The 27,920-nt window shown below is 42.2% G+C and overlaps 1 protein-coding gene across 4 annotated transcripts in view; it reads right to left on the bottom strand.

Moving 5' to 3' along the window:
- The window catches only part of NUCB2 (nucleobindin 2), a 42,127-nt gene extending 29,932 nt beyond the window's left edge, over positions 1-12,195 (bottom strand). For 2 of the 4 annotated variants that reach the window (XM_012095668.3, XM_060399822.1), the window contains exons 1-2: positions 12,077-12,195; positions 6,545-6,698 (exon numbers count right to left, since the gene is read on the bottom strand). The gene's annotated coding sequence lies outside the window, so the exon portion shown is untranslated. The remainder of the gene's footprint in view (positions 1-6,544; positions 6,699-12,076) is intronic. The other 2 variants (XM_042233020.1, XM_060399823.1) reach the window with 1 other exon arrangement.
- Between the last annotated feature and the right edge of the window lie 15,725 nt (positions 12,196-27,920).

Below are 27,920 nucleotides of genomic sequence, written 5' to 3' on the forward strand. Positions count from 1 at the left end.
TCAAATAGATTTAGGTGGTGGGATACAAAGAACACAAAAATCAACTACCAATAAAATTTCCTGTCTAGATATAGTAAAAATGAAGTAAAGCCAGGAACGCCTCACACTATGGATAGAGTGTGAGACATTGTACACTTTTTAAAGAGTGAATTTTAAGATATGTGAATCATACTTCAACTTTTTTTAAAGTAATGAAAAATAGAGCAAAAAACCTGAGCTTGTAAAAGAGATGTGAACATTAAAAAAGGAACAATTACAATTTGCAAGCATAATTTACTATAAAAGTATGTACGTTTTAAAATTAGCTAAGCTCTATAACTTTTCATAATTATCCAGTTTTTACATTCTTAATCACTTTTGTCTAGATAAAATGACTATTATCCTACTAGAAAAGTGAAAATCTTGCACTATAATTTTGGATTTATCTGTTTTTCCTTATAATTCTGTCCATTTTCCTTTAAATATTTTGAGGCTGTGTTTTTAAATGTACACAAACAAGATTGGACGTGAGTCTCAGTGAACTCTGGGAGTTGGTAATGGACAGGGAGGCCTGGCGTGCTGCGATTCATGGGGTCGCAGAGAGTCGGACACGACTGAGTGACTGAACTGAACTGAAACAAGATTTTCTAGGTTTCTGGTAGATTTAATCTTTTTCACACTTGAGTGACCTTTATATCCTAATTTGCCTTAAGGTCTATTTTGATAGTTTTTAAACCAGTTTTCTTTTGATTAGTGTATAGATACACATACATACCCCCACATACACATTCTCACATGCCTTCTTAAAATTCAGCATAACAATCTTTCCAACTAGAATATTTTCTCTGTTTATATTTAATCAAAGTACTGACAATGTACTTAATTCCTCAGTTTAACATCTCAGAAATCAGTGTTTTTCAGTTAATAGAACATTAAAAAGTGGTTGACTAAGTGGCAGTAGCAACATAATCTTTACTGCCAACACAGACATGAACTTTATTATAGCTATTCCTACCGCCATTACTTTAGACTGAGTTTTTGCATTTTTGGTCTCTCACAAATTGAATTTAATTGCCATTTAATACATCTTCAAAAGGACTAAATTATGATTTGGCATTAAAATGAAAGGCTATTTGGGGGAGTTCCCTGGTGGCCTGGTTTGACCAGTCAATCCTAAAAGAAATCAGTCCTGAATATCCTTTGGAAGGACTGATGCTAAAGCTGACGATCCAATTCTTTGGTCACTTGATGCAAAGAGTCAGCTCATGGGAAAAGACCCTGATGGTGCAAAAGATTGAAGGCAGGAGAAGAAGGGGACGACAGAGGATGAGATGGTTGGATGGCATCACCAATTCAATGGACATGAGTTTGAGCAAAATCTGGGAGATAGTGAAGGACAGGGAAGCCTGGCATGCTGCAGACCATGCCTTCACAAAGAGGACACGACTAAGCAACTGAACAACAACGACAACTGGTGGCCTAGTGGTTAGGATTTTGGGCTCTCACTGCCCAGCGTCAATCCCTGTTCAGGAAACAAGATGCCACAAGCCTTCTGGCCAAAAAAAAAAAAGAAAGAAAGAAAGAAAAAGCTATTTTGTAAACATAGAAATGAAGTAGTTGATACTAGCAAAGCAAATATTTGATGTTAAAGGAATAACTGCAACTTTACACTTTCTTGTAAAGGAACATCTAAGTGTTTCACCTGACTACAGACAGGAAGATACCCACAAATAGACAAAACTACCTTACATTTTGAGATATAACAAGATTATTTATAAACAGCCAAACAACGCAAATGAAGGCAGCAGAAACTATGTCTCCAACAAAAAAAATTATATAGAATATTAACACTGATTTGCTGGATTCATGAATCGCTAAGGCAAATGTCAACTTGTCAGAGACTTCCAACCAACAATGAACAGAAGCCACATAACTTCCAAGTAATTTTGAGGAAAAAACAACAAAGATGAATTTAGTCAACAGGAAATGCTGAAAAAATCCTGATGCTCTTTTACAGGCCTCAAAAGGATACAGTAATGCTAAAAGTGCTAAAGAGACTGATACTCCAAGAATGAGCTGCACAGGAAATAGCATATTACTGTAACACTGGCATAGGCATCTATGGCCAAAAGTTCTTGCCATATTAAATTTTAAACTACAAAAGAATTTCCCAAAAATGTTACATGTGAAAGAGGGATTATGGCTAGGAAAGGAAGGTTAACTAAAGCTGGCTTGAATGTCCAAGAGCCTTTAGTAGCCTTTCAAGTGTGTGAATTTAGTTCTGGATGCATTCTGAGGCTGCATACCTGAATATTTGAAGAATAGGTTACCTGAAAGGTATCCCAACTGGATGTTATTTCTGATGCCATGTCTAGACAAACTGTAACCACTGGTAAATAAACCACTGATGGAGGGACTGGGGAAAGAAGATGAATCTGACAACTTCCCATCATCATCTTTTGAAAAGCGCCAGCATCAAAGCTTGTAAGATGATGATCATCTTCAGGAATGCACTGGCATCAAAGCTTGCAAAATGAAGGTCAGAGGCTTGGAAGAAAATTCCAGGCAAATGGTTTTAAAGAAACTCCTAGAATTAAATCACCATCACTCTCCACAGTAGAAAGGAAAATGTCATGTGGGAAAACACAAACATTCACAATTCTGAATCAAGGAAGCATTTCAGAAGACTTAGGTTATGAATGTGAAAGAGTCTTAGAAATACCTTAACTGATTTATTTAGCTTCTTTAAATTTCTTAATGTATCTGCAAATGCAATGTAAGAAAAATCTGTATGTTTAAATATATCTTGAAAAGCACTTTCGGTAAACACAGAATGAAATTCTAAGTGATAAAGAACTCGGTTTTATGGGCAATATGTATTTTCTATGGTATAAAATGGTGTGTCTTAATATCAGTGTGTTAGGGGAAGCACACTGACTGAAACTGCCCACCCTGGCCAGGCACCATAGTAACCATTTGCATGAGCTGTTTTAGGACAGGAGGTCCTAGTAACAAACACAAAACTAATAAGCCACCACCAATCAGAAGAGTTCAGGAAAGGTCAAAATGAGATACCACGTGTCCGACCACCTCCCAGAATCCTTCTTGCTGGCATCCATCTTGGCTAAGCAATGCGCGTGTCACCAAGGACTCTGAGTCAGAATGACCGGCCAAAGACAACCCGGAAACTAACCCCATCACCATAAAACCCAAGACTCAGAGCCATGTGGCAAAGCAGTTCTCCTGGGTTCCCTTACCCTACTGCTCTCCCCTTGGGCTCCCTTTCCAATAAAATCTCTTGCTTTGTCAGCTCAAGTGTCTCCTCAGGCAATTCATTTCCGAGTGCTAGATAAGAGCCCACTTTCCGGCCCTGCAAGAGGTTCTCCTTCCTGCAACAAATGGAGTCTTAGAGTCAATGAAACACCACCTTTTGGGGGGCTTTCTATGTACCCTGCCTCTTTACTATTTATTTCCTTTCCTTTCTTGCCTGTATTTAAATTTTGTTTTTGATTGATGAAGAATTTTTAAAATATACTTTTCCCTTCTATTAATTTTGAATCTTTTAGTGTTTATTTCATAAATAATTAGGACAATTAACTTACTGGAGCCTAAAGCTAATTAAAACATTTACTCCTTAATAAGGCCTCAATAAAAGTTAACTGTTGTCATAATAAAAGAAATGAACATTTTTCTAGCTCATTAGGTATAAAAGTAATGTTATAAAAATCTCTTTAAATGCCAAGATAATGTCAAATGTGTCAGAGACAAGTTTCCAGATTTTCGTGAATCCAGTAATATATAAATGTCCATACAAAAGAAGGAGAGATGAGTGATAAAGAGAGGCAATGGAGAAAAAGGGTAACTAATTTATTGATACTTTTCTTCCACTATCAGATCAGTAAGAATGGCCCTCTCCTTTCTTTTATCAACCTCTTTGTCCATAAGAACTGAGACCTAAAGAGAAAATACTGGGCTAAATGAGGTTGACACAGTAGACTGATCCAAACCAGGATAGGCTGAAATTAACACTCTAAAGTAGGATAATGTAAAATTCTAAATCAGGAAGTGATCTCAAGACAGCATGGAAAGCATGGATCCCAAAGGCATTAGAGACTTAAGCAAAAGCACAAAATAAACAAAGTTCTTAAGCCTCTCCTAACATTCAGTAGATACAAAATAATTCCCCTCAATTTCCAAGTCCTAAAAATAAGCTTCTCTATCCTTCCCTGTCTCCACCAAAATAAAATTCCCATTCATACACAAAGGCACATTTCTCAACTACTGATTCTTACCAGTAATTATCTGGATTAAGTCTACCTGGGGTGGGTGTGGGTGTGAGTGGGTAGGGGTGTGTATGTGTCTGTGTGTGTGTGTGTTTCCTGTTTTGCTTATAGGGACAAATATCCTGGTAGTGGTTAACAAGAATGGTCGTGGGTAAGAAGCGTGAAGAATACAGAAAACTGAAACTAGTTTGTCTTGCTTTCCTTTCAACAGTCTCTCTTCCTTCCTCATTTGTCGGTTTCTCCCTCCAACCTGCTTCTTTTACTCCTATTGCTTTTAAATTTAAGACTGAATTGAAGTATGTTTTCTTTACTCTGTTATCTGTTATTTATTAATTTAACAAACACTTACTAAGTAGCTACTATATTCCAGATACTATGCTGGATACAAAGGTAAGTGAGATAGACACAGTCTCTACCCTCATAGGGTTTTCAATCCAATGTGGAAGGCAGCCTATTAAGTAAACAACTGCAATTTGAAAAAAAGCCGCTTACAAAACAACACATAGCATTATGCTTTCTATTAACTGAAAAAATTTTAAGGCATTAAAATTGTATTCAGCAAATAAGATATTTTCAGTGAGTTGACTTACAATGCTAAATGCTCCTTATAATCTTTCTAATATCCCTAAATGATGGACTGAATCTTTAAGTTCTTCCCTCACCAATTTCCAGTCCCTAAATTTCAGTTTCCTTTTCTCAAAATTTTATTTCAATTCACTTTCTTTACAGATAAAATGGCAATTGAATCATTTCATGTGACATGTATAGGGCATATTTGGGCTTCCCTGGTGGCTCAGAGGGTAAAGTGTCTGATTGCAATGCAGGAGACCTGGGTTCAATCCCTGGGTCGGGAATATCCTCTGGAGGAAGAAATGGCAACCCACTCCAGTACTCTTGCCCGGAGAATTCTATGGACAGAGGAGCCTGGTGGGCGACAGTCCATGGGGTCGCAAAGAGTCAGACACAACTGAGAGATTTCGCTTCACTTCACTTCTATCCATAAACTTCTAGAAGGAAATAAAATATTGGTATACCTAAGTAAATTAGGCAAGGGAGAGCAGTTAAGTAAAAGGAAATTTCAAGACAGTTAACAGTTGAGTGGTTAAAAACACACACACACACAAAACCACAACATCTTTTAACCAACAAAGGCAACAATGTTCCTTGCATGACAACATTGAACTTAAAAGTATCTTAAGGTGGATAACAATTTTCAACATAAATTTACTTACTGATGACTTATTATGTGATACTCTTTGGATAACTTATCTGTCTTTTTAGTACTTTGCATTAAGCAAGTGGCTCAATAAATGTTAGCTATATAACAAACACCTACTATTGAATATTTATGGGTAATTTTTTTTAAATAACCAGAACAAATACCCAATTAAGACAGAAAGCCTTCTACAATGAATCCTGGGATAAACATAAAAAAAAGAAAAACAATTTGTTAGATGAAAGTTATTTCCTTCTGGAGATAATGGCCAGACTTAAAACTCTGACACGACAAATTACTGAAGCTTCTTTGAGTGCTTATCACAGCACACAGATCTCAGGGATGAAAGAGGAAAAGATTCATATTATGCAAACACTTCTACTTGCCAGTCAATATCCAAATCTTCCCTTCCTCTGCAATAACAAAAGCCCAATTTTATTCAAGGCAACCATGCATTCAGCTACATCTCCCTGCTTCCCTGGCTTGGGATAATCTTTTGGTTATTATTATAACCAAAGGATAACTCCTTTCATTCAGAATAATCTCCTTTAAGGGAGAGGTTGCATCTTTCTTTGTCTTTGTCTTGCTACCTGGAACTTTGCTTTGATGGATACAGCTCTGGCAGCTATTTTGGACTATGAGGACCAGGGCCACATTTTAGGGATAACAGATCAAAGAACTGGAAAAAGTTTAAGTCCCTGGCAACTTTATGAAGCTACCAGCCTAGATTGCCTACTTTAAGAATTACTTCACATAAGGAAATAAATATTTTATGTTTAAGCCACCACTAAGTCTGTTTTCATTTTTGCTTTCTTAACTGATCGTGCAAGTGTGCTAAGTTGCTTCAGTCGTGTCTGACTCTTTGCAACCCTATGGACTGTAGCCTGCCAGGCTCCTCTGTCCATGGGATTTTTCCAGGCAAGAATACTGGAGTGGGTTGCCATGCCCTCCTCCAGGGGATCTTCCCGACCTAGAGATCAAACCCATGTCTCTTACATCTCCTGCATTGGCAGGAGGGTTCTTTACCACTGAGCCACCTGGGAAGCCCTCTTAACTGATCACTTACCTTCAAACAGGTAAAGAATTTCTATCTCCCTTTTACAGATGAGGCAACTGAGATCCAGAGAGGTAAGATGACTTGCACAATATCAAATTAGTGAAGAGGTGGGTCTGGCTCCTGTCTCAATGCTTTTTCACTAAAAACTGACTCTTTGCAGGTTCTAAATATAAAAAAATAAATAAACATAAACATAAACATAAATTTAGGCTTATTACAGTGGTAGTGGCACATTATAGTGTATATATTTGTCAAATTCTGTGAAAATAAAAGGTGCCAACATTTCTATACTGTGGAAGGAGTCTATATCATACCCCTGTGGGGAAGGAAAAGAAATATATTATCCAAATAGAATCAAAGACCCAAATAAGCAAAGATATTTATTTATATGCCAAGGTTTTATCATATTTCTCTTCTTTTAAATAGTTAAGAAAAGTTCAAACTAAAAGCTTACTTTTTCCTCTTCAATGAGACTTCAATATACATTCTAAGTTTCCCCATTTAATCCTTAACTGGATTTTTTTCTTAAAATCTTTACCTAGAATCCTTTTTTACTCTTATTACCACTTTTAAAAATTAAGCTTGGCCTATGCCTTAAACACAGAGATCAGTAATAAAGCACAATATCTCAAATTCTTTTTTGAAACCCACCACCCAACTGTAAAATATAAGGCAGTTATATTGCAAACTCACCAGTGAATATAATCAATTATTTCTAAGCAGTATATAAAGAAAATAAGGAAATAAAATATCTTCAGATTTTAAGAACACATATTTATTTCTTTTCATGGTACTATAGTTAACATAAAATTATCTAAGCAGGAGAGTGATCATATGCAACTTATGTTGGAAAGGCACATGACTTTTATTAGATGGTAAAAATAAACTGCAGATTGAATCCTAACCCCTCCCATTTACTGCCAAGCTACTTGACTCTCTGAGTCTCGATTTTCCTATCCAAAAATCAGACTAATACTTCTTCATAAGCTTTTGACTGGATGAAAATAAGAATGGATACAGTGGAACTAGCACGGTACATGGCAACAGTAAATGCTTCATAAACAGTAATGCCCTTCCTGTCTTGAAAATTTAATATCTATATATTTAAATAATAAAAATCAGTGTTGTAAACACTCAAAGTCATTGAACTTAAACAGCAATAAGCTAGTTTGACATACAACCTTAAAATGTCATTTTTTTTTTGAAAGGCCACCTTAGCGCTCTCCTTAGAGCATTGCCACAGCCAAAGTCTTGATGCAGGTCAATGAAAAAAATACAACCCACAAAAGAAGAATATAATCTCTTCCTCTCTGACATTAAAATAAAGCTTTGGGAAGAGACCCAGGTTTCTTCCTTCAAGTCAGGAAACTTGGGTTGCTTCAACCTACTGTCAGTGTCAGAATTCTGACAGAGAAAAGGAGTGGGGTGGAGAAAAATAGATGGCTTCTAAATTTCTCCATGGCAGCAGTGAAAAGGGCAAAAGGCAGCCTACTGCTCAACTCCATTTTTCCATTTGAAAGTGACAGTCAATAGGAAAGTGAGATTCAGAATAAAATACCAGATGTATGACCAGCTGAGCTGTATTCTAACCCTTCCCTGTATCAAGATATCAGTATAGATCTTAGTGTCTTTGATGCTTGTATCTGTAGAAAAGGACACCAATCAAGAAAACCAGTATTTGCCTTTTTTCTCAATCTTAACAGATGGCTATTTAGTATTAATTTTTTTTAAATCAACTCTTTTTAAAAACTGAAGTATAACTAATTTACAATGTTGTGTTACTTTCAGGTACACAACAAAGTGATTCAGGTATACATATATATATATTCTTTTCAGATTATTTTATATTATAGGTTATTAAGATATTAAATATAGTTCCCTGTGATATACAGCAGGTCCTTGCTGCTTATCTGTTTTATTATTAATAATGTGTGTATATTAATCTCAAACTCCTAATTTATCTCTCCCCAACCCCTACAGCATGCTTGATAATGAGTTTCTGAAGAGCAAATACCATTGCTCATATGTATATTCAATAAACATAAAAGCAACAGCAAAATTTTTAAATTTATTAAAAATTATAGTGTCTTCATTATTTACACATACTGTACTTCAGAGCCTCTTGAAAGTGAAAGAGGAGACTGAAAAAGCTGGCTTAAAGTTCAACATTCAGAAAACAAAGATCATGGCATCCAGTCCCGTCACTTCATGGCAAATAGATGGAGAAAGAGTGGAAACAGTAGCTGACTTTATTTTGGGGGGCTCCAAAATCACTGCAGATGGTGACTGCAGCCATGAAATTGAGATGCTTACTCCTTGGAAGAAAAGTTATGACCAACCTAGACAGCATATTAAAAAGCACAGACATTACTTTGCCAACAAAGGTCCATCTCATCAAGGCTATGGTTTTTCCAGTGGTCATGTATGGATGTGAGAATTGGACTGTAAAGAAAGCTGAGTACCAAAGAATTGATGCTTTTCAACTGTGGTGTTGGAGGAGACTCTTGAGAGTTCCTTGGACTGCAAGGAGATCCAACCAGTCCATCCTAAAGGAGATCAGTTCTGAGTGTTCATTGGAAGGACTGATGCTGAAGCTGAAACTCCAATACTTTGGCCACCTGATGCGAAGAGCTGACTCATTTGAAAAGACCCTGATGGTGGGAAGGACTGAAGGTGGGAGGAGAAGGGGACAACAGAGGATGAGATGGTTGGATGGCATCACCGACTCATGGACATGAGTTTGAGTAAACTCCAGGAGTTGGTGATGGACAGGGAGGCCTGGTGTGCTACAGTCTACAAGGTGGCAGAGTCAGACACGACTGAGCGACTGAACTGAACTGAACTGTACTTCAGATAACTAAAATACAGTATGTCAAAAAGTTCTGCCAAAAAATAAAAGAAATGCAGCTGCTATTTAATTTTTCATTAGGTTGCTTTAGATTTTTAAAATCAGAGCATGCTGGAACCAGAAATGATCTTAGAAGTGGTTTGGTTCAGATCCTACTTTTATAAAAGGTTTAAGGCACAGGGAAGTTAACTGACTTGGCCAAGATCACCCGGCAGAGCCAGGATTGGAATCTGGCCTTTAGAATTAATTCTAATGAAATACACTTTTTACCAGATTGTGGTGATTTTAGAAAATTTAGATTAGTCATTAAAGTTATCAAGGTCTTTGCTTGAATAAATTATTTTAAATTGTTAGAAGCCTGTTTTTTAAAGTCTATAAACTAACTGCATGTCTTAAGCATAACAGTTTCCCCATTTTAGACCTTCAATTATTTTTTAAAAAGTTAATCATCTATCATGTCAAATATAGTCAACTCAATTACTCACAATACTTAGAGGATTATTTACTGTAAGAATTATTTTTGATACATTTTTAAATCTTACACTTGATTCCTCCAGCTATCCAATACTTAAAAGGGTATTTCGCACACTTCAGTCACCCAAACAGTCCTTAGAAAGTGGAAAACGCTTAGAAAGTGTGTATTCTAAATAACACAAAAATTAGTTTGGTATGTCTGCTGCTGCTGCTGCTGCTGCTGCTGCTGCTGCTGCTAAGTCGCTTCAGTCGTGTCCAACTCTGTGCGACCCCATAGACAGCAGCCCACCAGGCTCCCCCGTCCCTGGGATTCTCCAGGCAAGGACACTGCAGTGGGTTGCCATTTCCTTCTCCAATGCATGAAAGTGAAAAGTGAAAGTGAAGTCGCTCAGTCGTGTCCGACTCTTCGCGACTCCATGGACTGCAGCCCACCAGGCTCCTCCGTCCATGGGATTTTCCAGGCAAGAGTACTGAAGTGGGGTGCCACTGCCTTCTCCGTTGGTATGTCTAGGAGGTATATAATATGTCCCAAAATAAAAAGACACCGGTATTGAGCATGCTACTGATACTCTATATTAGTGCCCATAATCAATTACCACTGTTTTGAAGCGTACCTTTATTGTCTTAATTGTGCAAGTCATTTTAACTGGTATTTACAGAGCACAAACCAACTTGGCAAAAAGCATACTGAAAAGGTATATACAAAATGTGTGGTATAAACAATAAATACCTCGGGAAATGTAAATACAACATGGACTCCACCCTTGCAAAACAGATAAAACTAGAATAGATGGAGAACAACATGGATAACTACAAGGAGACAAACGAATTTTTCACTCATCTTGGAAAGCTGGAGCAGATCATGGGGAGTTTCAAGACCAAGATGAGAAACAGAAGTTCCTGTGTTCACCTTAATAACATGAGGGATATTATTTGATATTTCATTTCTAATTCTAAATTTCCATGTTTTTTCTTAAACTTTGGACTCTACTGAGGAAGAATTGTTGAAATATCTGTTTGTTCAACATTTGTTGAACTTAGTTTTCAAATTTTATAAAACAAGAAATACAACTTGGCTTAAACCTGAACGAATCCAAGGCACTATCTATGAGGGACAAGATGTAAGAATCTGGAGACTGCCTCACACTATTCAACCAAATTTATGAGGGAGGATCTTAAGAAACAAGTAATTTAAGTAGGCTGTTAAAAAAAAAAATACTATAAGCTACCTGATCCAAATCTATTATACCATTAATCATGTTACTTTTCATGCATTCCTTAAAGCAATCATCTCATCAATTCAGTTCTTATAAGGAAAGTCCACAATTTCCTTCAAACAAAATTGACAATCAGATATAACTGCATTTAACCTCTCTTCTCCCTCCTCCTCCCTTTTCTAACCAAAGTTAATACATAGTTTGGTGTTCATATTCACCCATGGATTTAATAGCTTTAATAAAAGGCTTAGATGGCAGCATTCTTATTCAATTGTGTAAATGGACACTATCCAGTTTAGGAGTTTAGTAGACACTTTGAGACTTTCAAGAGGTTTATGTCTCCAAGAAACAAGAATGGTTCAATGGTTCAAGTTCATATTTCCTCTCTTGCTTAACTTTATAAAAATAACTGTCATCCAAAACCACTGCCCAGAACTATCCACAACAATAAACTAAACAAACGTTTAGTCACTCGGTTACCATTTAGCAGGTGCAACAAGAAAGTGAGATCTAAAGATTTGTCGCTTAGGGAAAACAATACCACCACTGGCACGAACTTTCTCCTTTCCTGATGTCAGCGGCTGCCAGCTTAACAGAACCGGCAGAAGAGCAGGATTCACCGGCCTAGCTCAGCTCGGCGTCGCGGGATGTGGTAAGCATCAGCTTGGAAGTGGTAGGTGTACCCTGTTCACCAGTGAGCACCCCCCTCGCCCATCGCCCTGCCAAGGCCAGGCTGGAGACCACCCCGGGACTCGGTCCTGCACTTACCGCCCCTCGCCTGCTCTTCGCCAAAAGCCTGCCCCTTGATAGACCCCAAAGAAAGCACCAGTGCCCTGCAGCGGGTGGAACGGAGAAAGGGACCCGGCGCCTCCAGCTAGAGCTGGAACCTACTCCCCACGGTGCCCGTCCATAGTGGAGCTCCCACCATCCTCACTGCTGGGGCAAGGCAGGCGAACTGAGCTTTATCTCAGGACCCGCTCCAGCCTCCCGATCCTCACCCACCTCGAGGCCGCCAGCTTTACGAAGCCGGGTCTCCAAGAGCGAGGCTCCGCCTGCTGAACGCTTGCAGGGAACAGGCTGGCCTCTAAAGCCCCCAGCCGCCGGCTCTGCTCTGTACTTCTACCCACGGCGCGCTCCCGCCTCCTTGCTGCCATGGCGACAGCCCGAGTCCCCGGCAGCCGCTGATTGGTCCCACTGGGAGAGTGGAAGGCGCCGATTGGCTAGGGAGGAGACCAGGCTGCGCCGGAGGGCTAGGAGGCGGGCGGTGTGGAGCTCTAAGGCGTAGGAGCCTCGGGGAGGGTGAGCCAAGAGGGACGTGGCGCTCTGCGGCGCGGACTAGGAAGCCGCGCCCCTTCCTTCTCGGGCTTTCATGGAGAATCCTGTGGAGCAGGATTTGGGTGGGTGAGGTGCTTACCCGGGACCAGGACCAAAAAACAGGTGTCTCCTCGCCCTCGGCCGCCGGTGCGCGCTGGCAGCTCCCAGACTGGTCAGGCGGTCAGGCGATTTTCGCCCGCAGGCCTTCTTTGGGTCTAATACCCCGGCCTCCTCCTTGGCGGGAATCTTACCCGTATTTGTAACCTCACCTACCCCGGTTTTGTTATGCCGTGGGCCACTGGGGCTTGATTGCTTTTTGTTTCACCTTCTCTCACACCCGCCTGCGGTATCTTTCTTTTCTCCACACCCTCCTTCTTATTGAACTGAGACATCTGCTCCACATCCATCATTTTAAAGATGGGGAAACTGACCCTCAAAGATACTCGTGGCTCGAGGATTAGAGAAACTTTTGGAGCCTCCAGGCTGGTTTCGATTGAGTCTGCTAAGTAATGGCATCTTTCTCTGAAGGTATTTTCTGGCTTGTGAAAATGGTGTTCATCTCAGAGTTGTTAGTGAAGATTAGATAAGATTCCAGAAAACCAGTATAGAACCTGCTGCATATGTTAGTAATATTAGCTGCTTTTTATCAGGAAATAATGCAGGATAGTAGCTAAATCACCTATTTGGAGCCCAACTGCCCACAAGAAACCAATTCCTTGACTCGCTTAAGCGCTCTGTGCCTCACTTTCCTTGTCTGTAAAATGAGAATAATAATAGTATCCTCCTCTTTACAGCATAAGTAAATAGAAAAGTGACAGGCACATAGTAAGTGCTCAATAAATGTTAGTACTTCTCATTTTAGTGGCTGAGCCAGGACTGTAATTCAGCTCTCTAGATTCCAAGACCAACGATCTCTACTCTTACACAACTCTCATCTGTACACGAAGAACAGTGCGTAAAAATTCAGCTTTTTTTAAGGTTCAGGAGGAAGTGCTTGTCCCTTTTCTTAAAATCTCAAACTATCTCCCTTACTGTCATGAAAGTCCTAGTATGTTGTGACTGCCTCCACTGAAGGTTTAATAGCAGAGGCGAATGTAAGGAAAATAATCATAGTTCTGATGGAGAGATTGAAGAATGAAAGCACTAGAGTAAGAAAGGATGTTCAAGAAGTTATGGTGTAGGAACACTAAATCTCTATCTGAAAAATATAAATACTAATATGAGGGTATTGGTAATATTAATATATCATTAGTAACCAATGTTAGTGTTAGATTAGGAGACAAGCCACCTCCCATCTCTGTGGAAAATACTAAATTGTAAATACATCAAAAGCAGGAAGTATCTTCCGCATTTTTATTACCCATTATCTACCACAGGGCCAAACACACTGTGCTTGATCTAAGCCCTAACATTTGAGATAAACCCTTTAAGGGGAAGCCCTGAAAGAGCTGGTAATTTTCTACACTATTATCAAGATAAATATTATTTATTATTATTATCTAGTAACCCAATGGAAAATAAGAAATTGGATTAGTCCAACAACACAATGGAAAGAGAAAGAACCATATCTGGGTAACTGAGATGTGAGCAATATTCTCAGCAATATTCTGGGGTGAAGGAAGAAGAAAATAGGAAGACAGGGCAAACAGATGAAACAGCAAGATTCAGGATTAGGAGAGATCACTAAGGAAGATTTTTCAGTATGTCATGTGCCTGTAAAGCAGGCAACAGCATCTATACCAGTAAAGATGTTTTTGTGGTGGAGAAAAATAAGAACGTTAATCATGAACCCTGGAACTATGGGCTGAGGGACTTATAAGGAAATGTTACTTTATTTAATAGGTAAAACTCCAAACTTGGGGCTTTGGCACTAATGGAAAATCTCCTGTTGGGGAGGAGGATGGAAGAACACACTACTGCACTGTTCAAGGAAGAAAACAAGGCTTTGGAGTCAAAACTAGGTCCCAACCCTGCCTAAATTAAAAACCCGATTCTATCTTTATTAGTTGGGTGTCCTCTGCCAAGTGATTTAACCTCTGTCAATAGCATAGCTTCCTTATTTATAACATGGAGGCAATAATAGTTCCCACTTCATAAATGTGTGAGGATTAAATGCGCTCATATTTGTAAAGCAAAGGGGTGCTTGGCGCATAGTAAGTCCATAGCCCATATATTAATGTTGGATAAAATACTGATATCAGTTTCTCTATCTGCAACCTGGGATCATAATAGTGAACTTACTATAAGGGTTCAAATGATGTATGTAAACTGTTAGAGAAGAGCAGATCTTTTCTGCCCCTCCACCTCTACAAGCCTCCAACCTGTTACCTCTGAACTCCTTTCTGATTCACACTGCCACTGCCATCAAAGGGCTATTGCTCAACCTGGTCTAAGCAAGGATAAAATATCATTGCATGATTTTTCTTGACTCAGGTGAAAAGCCCAAAATGAGTTTACTGGAAGCCAGGAGAAAATGAAAGGGAAACAACTCCAGAGAACCAGCCGATGTGAAGCCTACCCCCCTACTTTGGGTCCTCCAGGAAAAAAACAAAAACGAAAAGGTGTCAGGGGGATTCTGGCTTTTCAATACTTCTACTTTCCGCTTCTCACTTTTTCTAGGGTCCCACAGGGATATAACCTGGCCAAGTTCCTCACTGCGTTTAGAATGGAAGAGAGGGAGGCAGTAATACTTATAAGAGAAGGTAAGTAATCTGAAAGAAGAAAACAACAGTACACTCTACAAGGGCACCAAGACTTAGTAGTTTTTTGCGGTCTAGGTCAGTGATCAGCAAACTATGGCCCTTGGGCCAAATTACCCAACTGCCTGTAAGGTATAGTTCGGGCCTCAGCAGAAAAGAAGCAGAGACGACCTCAACGGAAGTAGGTTACCTTTATTCAGGCAAGGAAGAGTGACGGTCAGCCTAACGACCAGGCTGGGTGCAAGAGGGATCAGGGAGGCTTCATATTTAAAGGGAGGTTTGTGGAAGCGATAAGGGAAACGTTAGTCAGGTGGAATGTTTTGGGTATTCTTATTTGAGATGGCATTTGTAGTTGGGCAGGGGATGATCAGTCCCCTGGGCAGGGGATGATCAGTTAGATACAACCAGCCTGGAGCATCAGGGTGAGACCTAAAGTTTGGTTTTGTTTTCTCTAAAGTTAGATGATTCAGCAAGGGCCTTTGACACTGTTGTTTTCTTTTCTAGGCCCAAAGACTCCTTCATTCCAGACCCTGAAATCATAAAAAATGGGGGAAAGGGCGCCATATATCTCTGGCTACTACCTGTTCGATAGGGGTGACAGTTTTGGGTCTGGAATGGAGGATCATCCTAGGGCCCAGGGTCTCCTTTTCCTGAGCTTGGGATGAGGCTCTTGAGAAGAATGGTCTTGACCTGGTCTCAAGAGATCGCCCGAGTCAGTTCTTGGAGAAACCTTTGAAAGAGATTGAAGAGACAGGGTCCAAATAAGAGGAATAAAATGATAAGTACTAATGGTCCCAGGAAAGGGAGCAACCAAGGGAGGGCCTGTTGGAACAGGTTTTGGGGACTGTAAAGGTTTTGTAACTCTTTTCTGTAGCATTCAATTCTGTCTCTAAGTTCTTTGACTCTTCTATGAACTATGCCCCTTTTCATTAACAAAATAGCAGCAGTCCTCTCCTAGGAAAAGGCAGGTCCCTCCCTTTTCTGCAGTGAGAAGGTCCAGGGCTCACCTATTTTGTAGGGCCATAGAAGCTAATGAATTAATTTGTCTTTGAATTGAAATGAAAGACTCCACTACCTTCTCCATGTCTTCATTAAGTTCTTGGGACAGCTTGTAGTAGAAATGGGCCGAGGTCGAGATGCCCCCAATCCCGGTGCCTAGGGCTGCTGCTGTACCAATCAGGAGGGAGGCTGTGACAGCGCGTCTTTTCCTGTGGGAAAGTTCCCCTTGGGGGTAGACTATTTGTTCTACCTCTTCTTCTTGAGGAATGTTAGACCCGGGGTCAGGAAGACCAAGATGCAAGGACCAAGGGGGTCCAGGGGGAGACATGAATATGATAGGTCCCTCAGAGAATGAAGACTCGGATCAGTGCAATTATTTGTGCTGTTCCAGAGAACCCAAGTGGAACAGAAAGAGGGACCAGAGTTTGTAAGACCAGTGTAGTTGGGACTAAAGTAGTTGATACAGGTTAGGTTTGAAGAGGCTGAGAGCAGGACTTTGTCAGAGACTGGCCCAATGAGTTGTGTAGTTTTTTGTTGGGAAAGGGAGGTTGAGGTAAGGGAATTGCTGTGTGTGGTGAGGGAGACAGTGACATGCATATCCAACACTGGGATGTGTGTTATGTGTAAAAAGAAGAGTTGAGAAGGCGGGTAAGGTGTTGGTTGCCAGAGGGAGGTTTTAGGAGAGGCCATAATTGGGAAAGGAGGTCTAGGCATTTATAAGGTTCAAGGGTCACCTGTAACCAGGAAATTATGTTCTTTATGACTTGTTCTTGTTTCTTTTCCCGATCTTGGTCTAGTACCCCCCACACTGCCTGAGTACCCCCAGTGGGTAATGGGATAGAAGCATATGTTTCTTCCATTTGGCTTATGGCAGGTGCTCACGAAACTCCTCTTTTGTACTTTAGCAATGAGTAGGGATTTGGACATCCCCCCCACCGAGGTTCGTGGTGCATGGTCTTGGAGCCATATTATACCATGAGGAGTGAACATAAGAATAAATGTGTGAGCAGGGGCAGGGAGTAGCCAGAAGCCTGGGGAGTGCAGAAGGATAAGGAACAAGGGGCTGTTAGTTAGGCAGAGCGGATGAAGTAGCACCCTAGGGGCAGAACACGGCTAACAACGTAGGCGATACCGACAAAAAGATAAAGGATAGGTGACCAGTCCTGAGGCGAGACAGTTACTAGGCCTATAGCAAGGACTAAAATTAAGAGTGCAGTTATAGTTAGAGAGATGGAGAGAGGCCAGTCAGGGCGAGAGGCAGAAGACCCCAAGTTGGTGGTTGCTTGAATCTGAGGAGGAACAGTGTTCATTAGGATGTAGAATGATGTAGAGAATGAGAGTAAAGAAATCAGTTTCATCTGGAGTCAGGTCGTAGAAGGTTCCCTGAAGCCTTGAGACACCAGTTGAGACATCAGTTTGGTCAGGTCTTTGAAGGAGGTTCCTGTCGAGGCGCTGGCCCAGAGGTCTTGTAGTAGTTGGGTCAGGAACAGTTGTAGGTTGAAGAGAGTCCAGGTCATGCAGTGTCTTCTTGGATGGTTGAAAGGTTGTCGCCGGGTGAATTTTAAGGAGGTGGGTCCTGTGAGGGAGACCTGATAGGGGTCAATTAAGGAGGGCAGCGCAGGATTGGAGGTGACCCATTTTAAGCGAGAGAGGTGTACCCAGGAGGTGACCTTTTCGAGTTTAGCTGCAGTTGGAGTAAGGGCAATGATTTTGAATAGTCCCTGCCACTTTGGGGTTAGGTCACCCTGGGGCTTATCAAACAGATAGACCATGTTCCCAGTTTGTAAAGGGGGCAGGGAGGCTTGGGGGTCAGGGGCAGGTAAGTTGTGGTTGATGTATTTCCAGAGGGCATTGAGGAGTTCCGCCAGCAGAGGGGAATGTAGGAAGCTCGGTATGGGTGGAGGTTCAGGGGACAGTGCAGAAGGGAGCATGGGGCTTCCATACATTACCACAAAGGGGCTTGGCCCTAGGGGCTTTCTGGGCAAAGCCCGTACTCTTGAGGAGAACAATTGGCAAAAGTTTAGTCCAATCCAAATGTACCTTGAAGGTTAGTTTGGTAAGAGTTTCTTTGATTATTCCATTCATCCTTTCTACCTTTCCTGGGGACTGGGGATGACATGGAATGTGAAATTTCCAGGGTATCTGTAAGAATTGGAAAGTTGTTGGGTGACCTTGGATGTAAATTCCAGGCCATTATCAGACTATAGGGATGAAGGCAGGCCAAATCTGGGGATAATTTCTGTAAGGAGTATTTGGGCCATGGTGTGGGCTCTTTTGTTTGTAGTGGGAATGCTTCTACCCATCCTGAAAAGGTATCCACAAGGACCAGGAGGTATCTGACTCTCCAAACCGGGGGCATATGAGTAAAGTCTCTCTGCCATTCCTATGCTGGGAGGCTGCCTCACATTTGATGGGTTGGAAAGGATGTTGCTTTAAGGTTGGAATTGGGATTAGTATGTTGACATGTTTGACAGGAGCAGGTAAGGTTATCTAAATATTGTTGGTCAGCAGTGGATATGGGGAAGTAGTTACAGAGGAACTGTTGGAGTGTCTTAGATGAGGAATGAAAGAGTGAGTATAGATAAGAGAGGATTTCTCTGGTGGTGGGAGGGTCGGGTGGAGTCAGGGCTAAGATGACAGGGTACTGGAGGGAAGGATGGGACAGGGCTATCTCCTTTGCCTTCTGGTCTGCAGCATTGTTGTAGGCTGATATGAGACTTCCCTTTTGATGTCCCCTACAGTGGAGGATGGCAGCTTTGTTTGGTAAGAGGTTTGCCTCTAGAAGTTTGTGGATCAGGTCTGAATTAATAATGGGGGATCCCTTTTGGGTTAGGAAACCTCTTTCTCTCCATATTAGGATGTTTGAATGAAGTATGTTATAGGCATATTTGGAGTCTGTGTGGATGTTAACCCTTCGATTTTTAGCCAGAGTCAAAGCTCTGGTGAGAACTATTGGTTCTGCCTGTTGGGAGGTGGTGTGCGGTGGCAGAGGTGAAGCTTCAATTGTCTGGGTCCCATGATTATGAGAAGTTCTCCTGGATGATGACATATCGTGCCACGAAGGGTGAGGATTTTTGAGAGCTGCCATCAACGAACCAGTGTGGGGTGTCTGGGTCTAGGATGGGCTGACCTGTTAAATGTTGGAAGGGGTTTTGGGTAAGATCTACTGTTAGGCTGCAGCTATGTAGAAGGGGGTCTGTTGTAGAGGATGTGGGTAACAAGCTGGTGGGGTTAATGGGAAAGCAGGGGGAGAATGAGAGCTGAGGGTCAAGGAGAAAAGGCATGTTGGACCTGTGCCCTGGTAGGGGGAAGGGAGAGGAAAGCCGGATGTAATAGTAAGTCTTGGAAGGTGTGTGGCGAACAGACTGTTAAAGAGGCATGCCTAGAGAGTTTATTTGCTTCAGTACAAGGGCTGCAATAGCAGCCATGGCCTGTATACAAGGAGGCCACCCCTTGGTCACCATGTCCAGCTGTTTGGATAGATAGGCTATAGGAGCCCAGGTGTCTCCGGCCTGCTGACATAGAAGTCCCAGGGCCTGTCCTTGGTTGGAATGGGAAAAGAGAAAGAATGGTCTGGTGTGATCTTGCAGGTAGAGAGTTGGCACTCAGAGGAGGCTCGGGGTTAGCTGGCAAACAGGATTGGCCAGCAAGGAGGGCTTAAAGAGGGGCTCATCCAGATGTCCTTCAGTTGCTTCACAAAGTAGCTTTGTAAAGAGGGAGAAGTTAGGGATCCAGATATGGAAAAAGTTTAGGAGGCCAAGGATAGACAGGAGTTCCCTTTTTGTTTTTGGAAGTGGACAGTTAATTAAGGCCTGGATTCTATATGGGTGAATAGTTCTTTGTTGGTGGGATATGGAGAGCCCCAGGTAGGTGACTTTTGTCTGGGTTATTTGGGCTCTGGATTGGGACACCCAATAACCCCAGGATCCCAGGGCCCCAAGGAGTTTGCCAATATGTTGGAGGCAGAGTTTTTGGATTGGGCTACAAAGGAGGAGGTCATCTACATATTGGAGGAGATGACTCGGAGCTAGGTTGAGTGTCTGTAGGTCCTTTTGTAAAGCCTGTCCAAAAAAGTGGGGACTGTCTCTGAACCTCTGGGGGAGAACTGTCCATGTTAGTTGTTGGGAAACATGAGTCTCGGGGTCTTGCCAGGTGAAGGTGAAAAGGCGTTGGGAGAGAGCATGGAGGGAGATGGTGAAAAAGGTATCTTTGAGATCTAATACCGTGAAGTGGGTTGCAGTCGGAGGTATGGCAGACAGAAGGGTGTAAGGGTTAGGGACTGCTGGGAGTGTCGGTGTGATGGCCTCATTGATTTTTCACAGATCCTGGACCAGTCTCCAAGAGTTTGATCCCTTCCTTACTGCCAAAATAAGGGTGTTGTGTGGTGAATGGGTAGGAGTTAAGATACAGGCTTGAAGAAGATGGTCTATGATAAGCTTAAGTCCCTTGTGGACCTCAGGGGTGAGAGAGTACTGTTGTTGGGTGATTATAGTTGAGGGGTCCTAGGGTAATGTGGACTGGGGGATGATGTTTGGCTATAGATTGGTGATCAGTGTCCCAGATTTGGCGGTCTAAGGTGAGTAGATCCAAGGGAATGTCAGGGGTGAGGGATAGGGATGGTCCAGGTGCCATCTGCATGCAGAATATAGAGCCTGTATCGAAGTGGGGTATGGTAATAAAGACCCCCATTTTGGATAACAAATCTCTCCCTAGAAGTGCCATCAGGCACTGAGGCATTATGAGGAATGAGTGTATGAGGGTCAGTTTTCCAAATTGACAGAGTAATGGAGGGCTGATTTTTGGCCTTAAGGGAACTCCAGAGACCCCCTTGATTGTGAGTTCTGAGTCTTGAGTTGGGCCAGAGTAGGAAGTTAAGAGAGAGAAAGCAGCTCCAGTGTCTACTATAAAGGAGGTCTTTTTTCCGGCCACTACCCTATCTACCCGAAGTTCCGAGCTCATGTCTGGGACACAGGCTGGGGGACTGGAATCTGGGCCCTGTCATTGGAACAACTCTCATAGGGTTGGGCTGGGGTTTTGGAGAGAAGTGGGGGTCTCCCCAGGGATGCCAGGGTGACCCTGTGGACATTCCACTCTCCAGGTCTTGGAGGTGGGGACCTTCCCAGGGGTGTCAAGGCATCCCTGGGGACAGTCCATCTTCCAATGTCTCCACTGACTACGGGTTGGGCATGCTTTTGTCGGGGGCTGTGGGTTTGGGCATGCCTTTGCCCAGTGTCCCAACTGGTTGCATCAGAACCAGGGGGGCATCTTAACCCCCATTCTGGGATGACTTGGGCCAGGCTGATCTCTTCCCTTAATTGCTGCCGCCAAAAAGGCATATTTAGCTTTTCTTTCACGGTCTTTTTCTCTCTTAGGCTCCTCCTCTCTATTATTGAACACCTTGAAGGCTACTTCTAGAAGGTCTCTTTGGGGGGTCTCAGGGCCCTTCTCTAGTTGTTGAAGCTTGCATCTAATGTCAGGGGCTAACTGACTGATAAATTGAACAGAAAGGTAGAGGAACCCAGCAGGGGTGGTAACATCTAAGTTGGTATACTTCTGGACTGCCTCTGTGAGGCATGCCAAGAATAAGGCTGGATTTTTGTCTGCCCCTTGGGTGATTTCCTTGACTTTATCATAATTGACATGGATATGAGTATTTTTCTGCATTCCTTTTAGAAGGCAGGTGATCATATGATTGAGTCTCCTGAAACCTGGGTCACCGGGCTGGTGGGTCCAGTGGGGATCTAACTGAGGCATCACCTCATCAGCAACTGGGATATCCCAGTCTTGGCTTTGTAAGTGATCGGCATGGGCTTTCGCTGCTTGACAGATACGGTCTTTCTCATGTGGGGCGAGAATGGCATTTAGGATATAATGTACATCACTCCATGTGAGCTTATAGGCCTGCAAGAGTCTCAAGAATTTTTTTCTATATCTGGTAGGATTTTCGGAAAATGATCCTAACTTTTCTTCTATCTGACTCATGTCTGACAATGAAAATGGCACATGGGTGGGTAGGGGGGGTCCAAAGATGGCAGAGGAATAGGATGGGGAGACCAATTCCTCACCCCCCAAATTCATTAAAAGAACATTTGAACGCTGAGCCAAGTCCACAAAACAACTTCTGAATGCTGGCATAGGACATCAGGCACCCAGAAAGGCAGCCCATTGTCTTTGAAAGGCGGTAGGATATATTTTGAAAACAGAAACAAAAGAGTTAGGGATGGAGAACAGTCCCAGGAAGGGAGTCCTAAAAGAGAAGAAGTTTCCAAACGCCAGGAGACCCTCTCACCGGGTCTGTGGGGAGTTTTGGAATCCCAGAGTGCAACATAACCGGGAGGAAAACTAAATAAATAAAACCCACAGATTACGTGCCTAATGGCAACTCCCAGCAGAGAAGTAGCCCAGACTCTCATATCCGCCACCAGCAAGCAGGGGCTGAACAGGGAGGCGTGAGCTGCACTGCTTAGGGTAACCAGGCCTGAATGCCCTGAGGGCAATCTAAGGGAACTGACATGAGATAGCAACCCAAACTGTGGGATAGCCAGAGAGAGAGAAAAAAGAGAGAGAGAGAACTATCCTGCAAAAAAGCCCTAACCTAAGTCACTACCGAGCCACTCACAGAACAAAGGACTGAGCAAATACCAGAGGAGAACTAGTCGCTACAGACCGGCCCATCCCCTGCCAGAGGCAGGGAGGTGGGGTGGGCATGGGGGGGCAGCTGGAGCCAGAAAGGGGCAATCTCGGCCCCAGAGACGGCATCCTCTACCAAACTGCAAGCAGGCCCCTTGTTGCTAACCAAGATTTCTTGGGATTCTGGACGGCTGACATCCGCCCAGAGTGGGGGTCGCAGCCAGAGATCAGCTCCCCAGAGGAGACACACAGCACATCCGAGATGGGCACGCCCACTGCCACCCAGGAAACTGAGCAGCTGGGACCAGGGAGGTGATAAGACGCACTGTACCTGGGGAGAGTGCGCTTGCCAAGCACCTGGTCACCTGAGCTGCTTGAACCTGGGAAGGGCACAAAATGCAGGCCCAACTGAGTCTGTGCCTTTGTGGAGTACCTGAGAGCCTGAACCTGAGTGACTTGGACCTGGGAAGTGCAGGCAACCCAGGGCCTACCTCAGACAGTTCCGCAGCAGAGCAACATAGAGCCTGAGAAGTGTAGACTGGGAAAGCACACACGCCATGAGCGGGGACAAACCCAGTGAGGCCGAGACACTGCAAGCACTCCCCACACATGCCAGTGTTATTTGTTTGCAGTGTTCCTCCCTCCCCACAGCACGACTGAACAAGTGAGCCTAAATAAGTGACCACCTTCGCCTTCTGTGTCAGGGTGGAAATTAGACACTGAAGAGACCAGCAAACAGAAGAAGCTAAAATAAACAGAGGGAACTACTTTGAAAGTGACAGGTGCAACAGGTTAAAACCTTGAAGTTAGCACCAACTACATTGGAAGGGGCCTATAGATCTTGAGAAGTATAAGCCAGATCAAGGAACTATCTGAAACTGAACTGACCCCACACTGCCCACAACAGCTCCAGAGAAATTCCTAGATATATTTTTACTATTATCATTTTTTTAATTAAATTTTTTTTTATTTTTAAGTTTTCTATTACTCCTTTAATTTTCATTTTCATAAAGAAATAGAGGAAAACAACAGAATGGGAAAGACTAGAGATCTCTTCAAGAAAATTAGAGATACCAAGGGAACATTTCATGCAAAGATGGGCTCAATAAAGGACAGAAATGGTATGGACCTAACAGAAGCAGAAGATATTAAGAAGAGATGCCAAGAATACACAGAAGAACTGTACAAAAGGATCTTCATGACCCGGATAATCACGATGGTGTGATCACTCATCTAGAGCCAGACATCCTGGAATGTGAAGTGGGCCTTAGAAAGCATCACTACGAACAAAGCTAGTGGAGGTGATGGAATTCCGGTAGAGCTATTTCAAATCCTGAAAGATGATCCTGTGAAAGTGATGTACTCAATATGGCAGCAAATTTGGAAAACTCAGCAGTGGCCACAGGACTGGAAAAGGTCAGTTTTCATTTCAATCCGAAAGAAAGGCAATGCCAAAGAATGCTCAAACAACCGCACAATTGCACTCATCTCACACTCTAGTAAAGTAATGCTCAAAATTCTCCAAGTCAGGCTTCAGCAATACGTGAACCATGAACTTCCTGATGTTCAAGCTGGTTTTCAAAAAGGCAGAGGAACCAGAGATCAAATTGCCATCATCCACTGGATCATCGAAAAAGCAAGAGAGTTCCAGAAAACATCTATTTCTGCTTTATTGACTATTCCAAAACCTTTGACTGTGTGGATCACAATAAACTGTGGAAAATTCTGAAAGAGATGGGAGTACCAGACCACCTAACCTGCCTCTTGAGAAATCTGTATGCAGGTCAGGAAGCAACATTTAGAACTGGACATGGAACAACAGACTGGTTCCAAATAGGAAAAGGAGTACGTCAAGGCTGTATATTGTCACACTGCTTATTTAACTTATATGCAGATTATATCATGAGAAATGCTGAGCTGGAAGAAGCACAAGCTGGAATCAAGATTGCTGGAAGAAATATCAATAACCTCAGAGATGGAGATGACACCACCCTTATGGCAGAAAGTGAAGAGGAACTCAAAAGCCTCTTGATGAAAGTAAAAGACATCCTGGAATGTGAAAATGAGTGAAAAGGTTAGCTTAAAGCTCAACATTCAGAAAACAAAGATCATGGCATCTGGTCCCATCACTTCATGGCAAATAGATGGGAAAACAGTGGAAACTGTCAGACTTTATTTTTTGGGGCTCCAAAATTACTGCAGATGGTGATTGCAGCCATGAAATTAAAAGACGCTTACTCCTTGGAAGGAAAGTTATGACCAACCTAGATAGCATATTCAAAAGCAGAGACATTACTTTGCCAACTAAGGTCTGTCTAGTCAAGGCTATGGTTTTTCCAGTAGTCATGTATGGATGTGAGAGTTGGACTGTGAAGAAGGCTGAGCGCCAAAGAATTGCTGCTTTTGAACTGTGGTGTTGGAGAAGACTCTTCAGAGTCCCTTGGACTGCAAGGAGATCCAACCAGTCCATTCTGAAGGAGATCAACCCTGGGATTTCTTTGGAAGGACTGATGCTAAAGCTGAAACTCCAGTTCTTTGGCCACCTCTTGCAAAGAGTTGACTCATTGGAAAAGACTTTGATGCTGGGAGGGATTGAGGGCAGGAGGAGAAGGGGACGACAGAGGATGAGATGGCTGGATGGCATCACTGACTCAATGGATGTGAGTCTGAGTGAACTCCAGGAGTTGGTGATGGACAGGGAGGCCTGGCTTGCTGCAATTCATGGGGTCGCAAAGAGTTGGACACGACTGAATGCCTGAAATGAACTGAACTGAAGTGAAAGTCAAATGTGCCAAATTCAGGCCATCGGTCTTGATTGTCTAATTAGTATTGAGGCCAGATCTGTATACAGAGTTGTTTTAAGTGGTTAGCTTTGAGTTCGGTAAGAGCGATTTGAGATTTTTGAGAATGTAGGCCAGAGGGGAATCTTTTGAGACAGATTGGCCAGACTCCGTAATTGAAAGGCAAGCAGAGGCTCCTATTGAGAGTTCGAGTCATCACCCGTAGTCGCAATAGGAGTTTTGAGAAGAGAGCCCTGTGTCGAAGTGGAGCATCCTCCACCGTCACCTACTGAGTGGCCCTAGACCAGAGGTCCTCAAGACCCGGAAAGGACTGAGTTCTAGGGCGCCTCTAAAACACGGTCCAGATCTTATCTTAATCTAGGGGCTGGCTTGAGTGGAGTGTTGCATGTAGAGTGGTCTAATGTCAAGAGTTCCCTATTCCGCAGGTCGTCAGAGAGAGAGAGAGAAAAGGGGGGTAGAGCCGAGGCCTGGGGGTACACAAAGTAATGGTAAAGCCTTAGAACAAGGTTTTGGCACCAAGAATGTAAGGTATAGTTCAGGTCGAGGCAAAAAAGGAGAGAGGACCTCAACGGAAGTAGGTTACCTTTATTCAGGCAAGGAGGGGAGACAGTCAGCCTAACAACCAGGCTGAGTGCAAGAGGGATCAGGGAGGTTTCATATTTAAACGGAGGTTTGTGGAAATGATAAGGGAAACGTTAGTCAGGTGGGATGTTTTGGGTATTCTTTAGTTGAGATGGCGTTTGTAGTTGGGCAGGGGGTGATAAGTCCTCTGGGCAGGAGGTGATAAGTCTCTGGCAGATGTAGAGGATGGAAGGTTTCTGGACAGGGGGTGATAAGTTCCCTGGACAGGGGGTGATAAGTCTCAGATAGATAAAACCGGCCTGGAGCATCAGGGCAACACCTAAAGTTCTGTTTTGTTTTCTCTGAAGTTAGATGATTCAGCAAGGGCCTTTCACACTGTTGTTTTCTTTTCTAGGCCCAAAGACTCCTTCACTGCCTGTTTTTTATAAATAGTTTTATTGAAACACAGCGATTCTCAGCAGCCACACTCACCTGCCTATGTCGTGTCTCTGATTACTTTTGTACTACAAGAGTAGGGTTCAGTGGTTATAATGTAGAATGTATGGCTCTCAAAGCCAATATATTTACTACCTGACTCTTTACAGAAAAAAAAAAAAAAAAATTGCTAACCTCTGATCCTGACAATTCACCCAGAGTTATTGTCAATATCCTGAGTGCAAAAATTTTCACCTTCATCAAATCCCCTAATCCATTGCTTCTCAAATTTAAATGAACATACAGGTTACCTAGGGGGTCTTGTTAAAAATGCAGATTCTGATTCAGTAGGTCTACAGTGAGGGCTGAGGTGCCGCATTTCTCAGAAATACCAAGGTGATATCAGTATTGCTAGTCCCTAGATCAAAATGATCACCACAATATCTAGTTAAATGTCCATCACCACACCTAGATAAGATTTTTTTTCTTGTGATGAGACTTAAGATTTACTCTCTCAGCAACTTTTAAATATGAAATACAGTATTTTAAACTATATAAACAATTGACTGTATAGCACAGAAAATTCTACACAATAGTCTATAATTACCTATATGGAAAAAAAATCTTAAAAAAAAGTGGATATATGTATATGTATAACTGATTCACTTTGCTGTTCACTTGCAACTAGCACATTATAAATCAACTATACTCCAATGAAGGAGTACAAATAAATAAAGTAAAAGTAAAAATAAAGTAAAGTAAAAATAAAATTTAAAAAAGTAAAAATAAAGTAAAAGTAAAAATTAAAAAAAAGAAAAAAATAATAAATCAACTATACTCCAATGAAAATAAAAATAAGCTATAGTCACCATGCTTTACTTGACATCTCCAGGATTTATTTCATGATTGGAAGTTTGTACCTTTTGACTACCTTCACCCATTTCACCTGATCTTGATCCACATTGCCTCTGGCAACCACCAATATGTTCTCTGTATCTGTGAGTTCCTGTTTTCATGTTTGTTTTTTAGATTCCATATATAATGAGATCTTATAGTATTTGTCTTCTGTGTCTGACTTATTTCACTTAGCATAATGTTCTCAGGGTTCATGCATGTTGTCACAAATGGAGGAATTTTCTTTTTTGTGGCTAAATAATATTCTGTTGTTTTATATGTTTATTTTATTTATCCATTCATTCATTGATGGACATGTAGATTGTTTCCATGTCTTGGTTATTGTAAATAATGCTGCAGCGAACTCAGGGGTGCAGATAACTTTTTCAAGTTAGTGTTTTCATTTCCTTTGGATAAATACCCAGAAGTAGAATTGCTGGATTGTATGGTAATTTGTGTGGGGGTTTGTAACATTGTTCAGGAGGCAGTGATCAAAACCATCCCCAAGAAAAA

Source organism: Ovis aries, chromosome 15, assembly GCF_016772045.2.
Source record: "Ovis aries strain OAR_USU_Benz2616 breed Rambouillet chromosome 15, ARS-UI_Ramb_v3.0, whole genome shotgun sequence".
Taxonomy (NCBI): domain Eukaryota; kingdom Metazoa; phylum Chordata; class Mammalia; order Artiodactyla; family Bovidae; genus Ovis; species Ovis aries.